Source organism: Budorcas taxicolor, chromosome 11, assembly GCF_023091745.1.
Source record: "Budorcas taxicolor isolate Tak-1 chromosome 11, Takin1.1, whole genome shotgun sequence".
Classification (NCBI taxonomy): Eukaryota; Metazoa; Chordata; class Mammalia; order Artiodactyla; family Bovidae; genus Budorcas; species Budorcas taxicolor.
The window spans coordinates 129,112,157-129,121,658 of record NC_068920.1 but is presented as its reverse complement, the minus strand read 5'-3'; positions in this window follow the sequence as shown (position 1 = coordinate 129,121,658).

Genomic DNA, 9,502 nt, shown 5'->3' with positions numbered 1-9,502 from the left:
CCCTTCCCTGAACTGGGAGTGGTCTGACCCCATGGCTCGCTGGGCACGGAGCAGTCTCTTTTCCTAGCAAGCACAGGCCGAGGAGCCGAGGGCCAGGGCTGGTCCTGAGTTCATGCTGTCAGAACTGAGGAAAGTCAGCTCCTTTCTCTGGGCTTTAGCTCTGCTGCCAGCAAAACGGAGAAGGTGGGCTGGCATCTAATCTGTCCCTTCCCAGAGGATTCCCCCAGCCGCTGTTCTATGTGATGCACGGCAGATTGAAGAGCAGTCAGAAAGCAGGGCTGCTAGCTTTGGGGTCTGTGGTGGAAATGGAAACGTGCCACCTGGATCGCCTTCAGGAAAGGACCTGCTGCCAGCTGCTGCAAGTGGGGTGAGCAGACTCTCGCCAGCTGCTGACTCCTTCAAGGTCAGCCCCAAGCCTCCTCTCCCAAGATCAGGCCCTCCTCAGGACAACTCACACTGCAGATGCAGGAGGAAAAAGGCCCAGGTAAGTTTTGTCCCAGTGTAGGACACTCTAAGGGCTTCCCTGATGTCTCAGCAGGTAAAGAATCCACCTGCAATGCACAAGAAGCAAGAGATGCTGATTCGATCCCTGGGTCCAAAAGATCCTCTGGAGGAGGGCATGGCAACCCGCTCCAGATTTCTTGTCTGGAGAATCCCATGGACAGAGGAGCCTGGAAGACTGCAGTCCATGAGGTCACAAAGAGTCGGAGGGACTGAGGTGACTAAGCGCAGCACAGCACAGGATACTCTAACAGGTAATATTTGCCCCAAAGCTCCCCATAGGCTTGGCTGAGATTTGTTGAGGCTGCATCAATGTTAGACTTCTTTCTCAGCCCAAGTCGACTTCTTCCCCCTCCTTTCATCCGTGTTGGTCCCAAGCCCTCTCTCCACAGCTGTCTCTGAAGAACCTAATCAGAAACACGTTCAAAGCACTCACAGCATAGAGACTTGCCAGGCACTTGACCTTCAGAACAGAAGCCTTAGTCACCAAGGACCAGAGGGAGAGAAATAGCTAGCGTTGATGGTATGACAGCACTTGCAGCCACAGCTGCATCTCAACAGACAGTCATCACATGGACACCCCACCCACCTAAAAACCAACATGACTCTCTTCCCCCCAAGACCAGCCCCTTCTGGGCTTTGCTCTTCCAGCAGATGGTAACAGTTTTCCAGTCATGCAAGCTCAAGGACTCCAAGACTCTTCCAATTCCCTCTGCCTTCTGCTCCTACCTCCAAACAATCACTGAGTTCTAAAGCCTTCATCTTTGCATGGCCTCTCACCTTGTCATCTGCATCTCCCATGGACACAACCTCCCTCTTGGGCCATCACACCAGATCTCCTTCTGACCTCCCTTTCTCCAACTTGCCCCTCCTTTCTTACTGTTGGATGGTTATCCCCATGTGGGCTCCTGTCAAGAAGACAGCCCCGGCTGCTCCCCATCATCACTCTACAGAAGGGAGAGAACGTTAGAGAGAGCGGAGTCACACCGATCCTTCACACCTGTTTCCCCTGAAGTCACTGGGAGGTATTTGTTGCTGCTTGTGACAAAGACTCAGACACAAAGGTGGTTAAACAACATGAATTGGATAAGAAGTTTCTGTTTCTATCTGGACTAAGGTCAGCGTTATTTCCCTACCTTAGACCCAGAAAACAGAGCACTTTTTCAACAGCCGAGGTGCCCCTGGCACGTAAGTGTATGTGCCTGTGTGGACATGTGGAGGTCCCAAGAACAAAAGAAGAGCTGGGTGACTTGCTGGCGTTCGATACCAGGGTATTTCTTAATGTTCTTTGTTGAATAAATAGCTTTCATCTGCCCATGTCCCTGTGTGCCAAAGGGCAGGCTGGCTGTGAAGGTGGAAAGCCATTTGCCTGCCAATGAAGGCCAGTGGAACCTCCCTGGGCTTTGATGGAAATGCAGCAGTTCATATACCATGCGCTCCTAGCTAAGGCACTGGCAAGTGTGAGACCAGCGCAAATATTCCATGAAATGTGCTGGGAAGAAGGAGAGATGGGTTATCAACAATTATATTCGGCATCATTCTCTTCTAAGACAACTGCCTTGGCCTTTCTGTCTCAGGAAATAAGAAAAGGGTTGCTGCCTTTACTATGTTTTCCTGTTAACAAGCAACAGAATGAAATAATTGATGCAGGTTTTACTTTCCCTTCTTTTTCCTGTTCATCTTTAAGCAGGTCCAGTAGAGGCTAATTTACACCACACCACCAAGGAAGCTGAGTGTCAGCCCCTGCATGCATGCCCAGTTGCTTCAGTCGTGTCCGGTGCTTTGCAACCCCATGGACCTGTCAGGCTCCTCTATCCACTGGATTCTCCAGGCAAGAACACTGGAGTGGGTTGCCATGCCCTCTTCCAGGGGGTCTTTCTGACCCAGGGATTAAACCCACATCTCCTGTTTCTCCTGCACACCAGGTGGATTCTTTATCACTGAGCCATCAGGGAAGTCCATGTCTGCCATTACTGTACCCTTACGTGTGAGGAGCTGATGACGGCGAATATCGGGCCTATTTTACAGAGGGGCAAACTGAGGCCAGACTAGTGAAGAGACCTATTTGTTCTCTTATTAAGAATGTCAGACAACATCATATCTGGTGTGTAATTCATTAGTCTTTATGTTTTCTGCTTTTTAAATGAGGAAATTAGTAATTACTGTGGGAGATTAGGGTCCCGCAGATGGAGGCAATAATGTGAGAAAAACCCTGGGGAGTAGGTGTGGAGGGGACCCCTCTAGTGAGGAAAGGGATGTGAAGTGGATCAGGGCTTTCACTGCTGGGCTCTCCACCTACTCCTAAATAAAAAAAGAGCACGTGGCTAGGGGTAGGGAACCCCACTCCCACACCCTCCCCCACCCTCCAGAAGGACTCAAACACACCTCATGCCCCAGCTGCCCTCAATAGTAACATCAAGGGCATTAAATTTAGAAAATAGCCTCCGAAGGATCTCTTTCCCCCTTTCTGGTTTTCCTTTCCTCAGAGAAGGCCAGGGTAACAAGCAACAAGACGGCCAGGTGCTTATTCAGAGGGCAAACGGAGATGCAAGGCAAGACTCCTGCAGGAGTTCAGGCGTCACACGTCAGGACTGGGGTCATGGAGGCCAGCTGCCCACTGTACCCAGTAGCTGGTGAGCAGCGCTGTTCCCTGCTTTGCCAGAGCTCACGTGCCACACTGTCTGCTGGCTAGGCTTAGAAACCTTCACAGAAGCCTCTGCCCCCACCACCCCCCTACCCCGGGGCCTCAGCAAGCAGGTGAAAGGGCACTTGTTTTTCTCATCATCCCGATCTGTCATCGGCTTTGCTCAGGCTGGTGCAGGATTTCAGCAGTGACGTCAGGGCCACCTCTATCCTGGTGCACACCTGAGCTGCTTGGCCTGGCCTGGGCCTGACCAGAGGCACTGGGTGCCTGGGGTCCACTTGGAGAAATTCCCTTTGGTCTGAAGTTCCATCCCTTCTTAGTAAAAAGGAAGGAGGAAAATGATCTGCCCAGACATTTTGTTGACCCCTCCTCGCTGGTGTTAATCTGCTACTATGCTGTCGGCAGGTTAGAGCTGGGGACTAGGATTCGCATCAGATCCTTCCAGAAGGGCTGTAGCCGACTATGGAAATCATTTTCCATATGTGCCTGTGGTTGCACCCGCCCAGACTTTCTGAGGGGTGCACTTCCTTCTCTGTTCCCAGCCTTCAACCAGCAACCATCATCCAGCATTCGAGCCCACAGAGATCTTCCTTCTCCCTCACTCAGCCTGCCTGAAATGACACTATTAGACGGAGACCCGGGAGGTACTTCGAGCATGTCATTCTCACAATAGTGTGAATTTATTTGGCAGATCAAGTTTGCTTGCCTGGAAGCTGCCTGAGATTAGGAGGTGAAGGGCAGACATTTCAATGGAAAATAAAAAGATGGTTTTGGAGTTTGGAGGCTGTTATGAAGGAGGGAGCATGGGTTTCTTAAGATCAGTGGGTGTCCGAGGCGGGTCATAAAAAGGTGAGAAACAGGAGGAGATGTAAGGGGAAGTCTCAGAAGACCCAATTTCACATAAACTCAATCTGACCTACTTAACACTTCTACATAGGCCCCACCCAGCTGGAGGAGAAATGCTGATATTAACTCAAATAACAGAGAGGCGAGGAAAACAGGACTGGTTTGGCTAGTAGAAGTGACAGACTGTTTTTCTGCCAGAAATTCCGGGCACAGTCCACTCTGCAGAGCACACGGCCCTTTCCTAACAAATAAGCATCCAATTAGCATGCAGACTTGGGGTCCCAGGGGCCTCCAATGCCCCTTCCCAAGATCTCGATTCTTTGGCTCATTCCTGGTTCCCAGCACATGCTGCCACTTTCTCACCCCTCGTCTTTGCTTATGCCACTCTTTTGCTAGGATTTCCCTTCTCTGACTTTTCCCCATCCTGGAAATGGCAATCCACTCCAGTACTCTTGCCTGGAAAATCCCGTGGACAGAGGAGCCTGGTAGGCTACAGTCTATGGGGTCGCAAAGAGTCGGACACAACTGAGCGACTTCACTTCTGAGGCCAGCTCAGTTCAGTTCAGTTCAGTCGCTCAGTCGTGTCTGACTCAGTAGCATCCTTTCCCTTTAGCTTCTCCAGATAACATTCAGTCGATCATTCAACCACTATTTCTTGAGTGCCTACTATGTGCCAGGTACCTTTCCAGGTGGTGAAGGTACAGCAGGAAATGAAACAGACTCAATCCTTACCCTTATAGAGCTTATCTTCTGGTGGTCAGCACCCATCTTCCCAAGACAAGAGCAATCACAACAACCCCCCATGCTCACATCTCTATCACCCTATCAGATGATTCTAGAAGGTGCTGGCCTCGCCCCATCTCCCCAGGGACAGACACCATGCCAAGCAACAGAGGCAGCCCCTGATTTCTTTATATAAGGAACTCAGGGACAGAAAATCTGGTAGGAAGTGTAGAGGCTAGGGGTCTTATATGCAAACTGTACTTGCGTAGCTCATGTGCTGTTTTTATTCAGTTTTATCGTTGTTTAGAGGATCACTAAAGCAATTTAGAATCGATGCTTTTGGAATGTGCTGGAGAAGACTCTTGAGAGTCCCTTGGACTGCAAGGAAACCAATCCTGCATATTCATTGGAAAGACTGATGCTGAATCTGAGGCCCCAATACTTTGGCCACTTGATGCAAAGAACTGACTCATTGGGAAAGACCCTGATGCTGGGAAAGATTGAAGGCAGGAAGAGAGGGGGGTGACAGAGGATGAGATGGTTGGATGGCGTCACCAATTCAATGGACACAAGTTTGAGCAAGCTGCAGGAGTTGGTGATGGACAGGGAAGCCTGGTGTGCTGCAGTCCATGCGGTCGCAAAGAGTCAGACATGACTGAGTGACTGAACTGAACTGAAAGCAATTTAGTGATTTGTCTTAGAGCTGTGTTGGCCTGTCAGATCCCTTGTTATCACGTAGTCTGTGTGTCTGTTTGGGATGGTTTTCAAGGGTGATGGAGGTGGGAGAGAACTGAAGATCTCCGGAAGTAATTCCTTAGAACTCCACCATCTGGCACATAGTAAGTGCTCATTACCTCCTAATTCTACCTGTTGGTAGAGTTGTTGAAAGGTCAGGAAGGTGTAATATGGACCCAGCTATCTGATCCCGAGACTGGGCACCATGTGGGTGTGAAGCACACCAGGGACTCCAGCGTTCTGGTGTTAGCTCGGATTACTGAGTTGGCAGGGGCCTTCCGAAGGAGCTGCTCCTTGTGCATAATTCACTGCTTGTTCCTCCAAGGAGGAGCAGTGGGTGTGAAATCAACAGGGACGCCGCTGCCCCTGGAGGAAGCTAGCTGACATCCTGTATATTCGAAAAGAAAACTGAAAGCGCTTTTCTTCACAAGAAACCATTGTAAGTGTTTTCCTCTTTTTTTCCTAACCCCTCAGGTACCACGGAGTTTCTGGGGTCCAGAGTTGTGGGTGAAACAGTGAGGGGTGGGGGATGGAGTGTAGGGTGGTATGAAGGGAATCTGGGTTGTTCTGTGGTGCGTGCTCTTTGTCTGATTTGAGGGAGGTATCAGCCTACCGGAGCCCACCCCGAGGAGCCCTCAGCTATATGATCTGTGATCTGCGTCCTGGTGATAGTAACCTCTTTTCTGGCTGTTAAAATGCATTCCTGTGTAGATGGGGAAAGAGAGAAAGCAAGCTAGGGCCAGAGCCGGGACAGGAATGTGACTATTTCCTTAATTGGACATAAGAGCCTTGAACTGGTTCCAATTTCAGTGTTTTCTTTTAAGAGCCTGGACCCTAAAGATTCCATAGAGTTTTCTTTCTCTGAAAAATCCCTTTGGTTCGTTCAAAGGCCCCTTGATAGAAATAAAGAATAAGCCAGGGTTGAATGTCTTTGATATTTAGGAAGGCAAGAGTTCACAGGCTGCCAGACCCCAGGCTTCTCTGGTTGGAGGGTGGGGGCGGTGAGAGCAATCTGGGCAGAACAATGAAGGCTCCTCTCACGATGGCACATGGCAAGAGCATCCACGGGCTTTATACTGGGCTGCAGAGCTCTGAGCGGAGGATGCAAAGCAAGTCCCTCTTGAGCATTTATAGAAGCAATTTCTCTCCACCTTATTAGCACCCTGAGAGCCAAAAAGAGACGCTATTGCCTGCTTTATTGCTTTAAGAGCCTGAGACCAAGAGTTCACACAACGTGCTGAGGACTTACAGCAAAGTCAGAGGAAGGCTAGAGGGTGCTGTCTGCTGGGTTAGGGTTGCTCTGCATGGTGGGCTGCTAAGTCCCTAGTGGGTGAGGTGGGAAAGTGTGTCCGCACTCTCAGGCCTGCTCATTCATCGTGTGCCCAGAACCCAGCTGAATGCTTGCTGGGAGGCACCAAAAACTCCAGGGGATGTTGAGGCGAGCTGCTGTGCTGCTGGGGCCACAGCAATGCCCACCAGGCAGAGCTTCTCCGCTTGCCTCTGATGTCTGCCCTCCCCTACCGCCCCCAAAGCTGGAAATTTCAGTCAAGGGGCTCCAGGGGAAAATGGGGCAGTCTGTGGTTGAACTAAGTGAGAAAATGAAGCGTATGCAATCATGTCTGCTGAACACCCCTTTCCTCCGCCCGCCCCACACCTTAAAAACAAGCTGCGCGTCTGCTCAGGGCTTTCCAACTCACCAAGTGTTTTCATAACATTATCTCATTTCATCCTCACATCAACCCACACACATTCTTGCCTTTCAGATTTCTTATACACTCAAATGAGTTTCACTGAAAAAGGCTAGAAACTCCCCATCTCCCACTCACTTTTTTTTTAAGCCCCAAGCCTTTGATGGATACCTTGAGAAGTTCCTGGATCCCCAGGGTAGGAAATTTGTTTATTCTGCCAGCTGTAGCCCACTGGATGGACACAAAGTAGTCCTGATCTTTGCTATTAGAATCAACACTTTTGTATTCAGTTTATAGATTAGTAGTTAAAACAAATAAAACCACGGAGGCCAGAATAAACGTCGTATTGTGGGGAAAACATAGGCTTTAGAACCAACAAGCCCCAAAGTCAAATTTTAGTTGAGCCATTTGAGAGTCATGTTACTTAACCTTTCAGACCCTCTCTTTTTTTTAGCTATAAAATGAAGCAATAGTGCCACTGTCTTCAAGCTGTTTATGAAGAATAAGGGTTTTAACAGATGAGTGTACCTCAGCATGCAAAGTGACTTAGCAGCAGCAGCAGCATGCTTACATTGTGAAGTCCCTTCTAACTCCACCAGTAAGGACCAGCTCCACCATTTCTAGCAAATGACAAGCAATACTGCCTTTTGGCAAAGCTAGAGGGAGATAATGTGTGGAAGTATTTTGCTAAATGAATGTGGATGGAGACTTTTTCTCCTCAATGAATAATCAGCTACGTGTCCTGCATACATGGCACAGTGCTGCCTGAGATAGCTCTAATGAGAAATAAAGCTAAGTACTTTTATTCTTTTTTTTTCAATTCTTATTTTAGGCAAGAGGAGAAAGAGCTGGGAAACTGGATTTATGTAATGTTGGAAAGCAAGGCAGTTCTGATTGTGCTTTATCGAAGCATAATTGCAATTCACCTCTCTAGTTCCTGGGGATAAAGACAGGAGAAGGGGAATATGGAAGAGTATTTAGTTCCCTGTTCTGCACATAGTAAATGCTTGGTAAATGTTGGTGGTGGACTGAGAGGGTTTTGAGAGACCAGATTATGTGTTTGATTTCTGCTGCTGACTTCCTGGCAAGTGCAATGCAAGGTGTGGGGTTGTAGTGGAAAGAACATTTGACCAGCAGTCTGAAGGCCTGCGTTCAGTTTCCATCTATACCCCCTTAACAGCTGGCAACCTAGGACATGCCACTTAATCTTCGATGTCTTCTTACCTGTAAAATGAGGACACTGGACTCGGTGATTTGGAAAGTCTGTTTCAGCTTTAAAGTTTTGGGCCTCTACGCAACTTCATGCATTTGTGTTCCTGTTTCTTCATTTATTCAAAGGCGACAGAAACCTATCACATGGGATATTGGGAAGAAATGGTCAGCCTGCAGGTTAAAATAACCTATGTCTCTACCCACAGCAGTGTAGCTGAGTGGCTGTGTAATCCTTGGAAAACCCCTTCATTTGTTTCAGATTCAGTTGGAATATTTGTAAAGTTGTGCTGTGGTAATCTTTCTATTGATATGTTCTCTTGAGAGTTGAGATCATGGAAATGCTTTGAAAACCTGCAAGGTACTATATAGAGTATTCTAATTGAGAAACAGTATAGCTGTTATGGGCTTCCCAGTTAGCGCTAGTGGTAAAGAACTCAACTGCCAATGCAGGAGACAGAGATGCTGGTTTGATCCCTGGGTCAGAAAGATGCCCTGCAGGAGGACATGGCAACCCACTGCAGTATTCTTGCCTGGAGAATCCTATGGACAGAGAAGCCTGACAGGCTACAGTCTATAAGGTTGCAAAGAGTCAGATACTGACTGAAGCGACTTAGCATGCACATGCATGCACGCATGGCTGTTATACTTGTATCAAAGTTTAGCCCCCTGCTTCCCATATTTTCAAATGAATGAATATGTCACAAGGATCCAGAGGAGAAACGGAAAGTCTGGATTTGGGGTCCCAACCCAAAGATTACTTTCAACTCCATCCTAAGAAATGGATGAAATTTAGCTAAAACTGGTATTAATACAAAGTTTCGCCAAGAGAAGCATAAGATAATTACCTCAATGTTCTCCAATGTAGGAAAATTTTCCAGAGACCAGATAGGCCAGATATCTGCTGGTAGGGGCCTTACTTCCCATTCTTTTCTCCAAATGAAGCCATTTTGACACTAAGGAGTGTATAAGTGTGTGGGGGGGGGGTAGCTTTCTGAGTTTTGAGAGTTTCATAAAGCAATAATGACAAAGATTCAACACAGGGCTGTTGGTTGTGTAAGTGGTAAGACAGCCTTCATGCCAGGCCTTGCCACGGATTGTTACTGAGGAGAGATGGCAGAGAGCACCCAGGCCCTGGCTCAGGAACTCTTGTTTA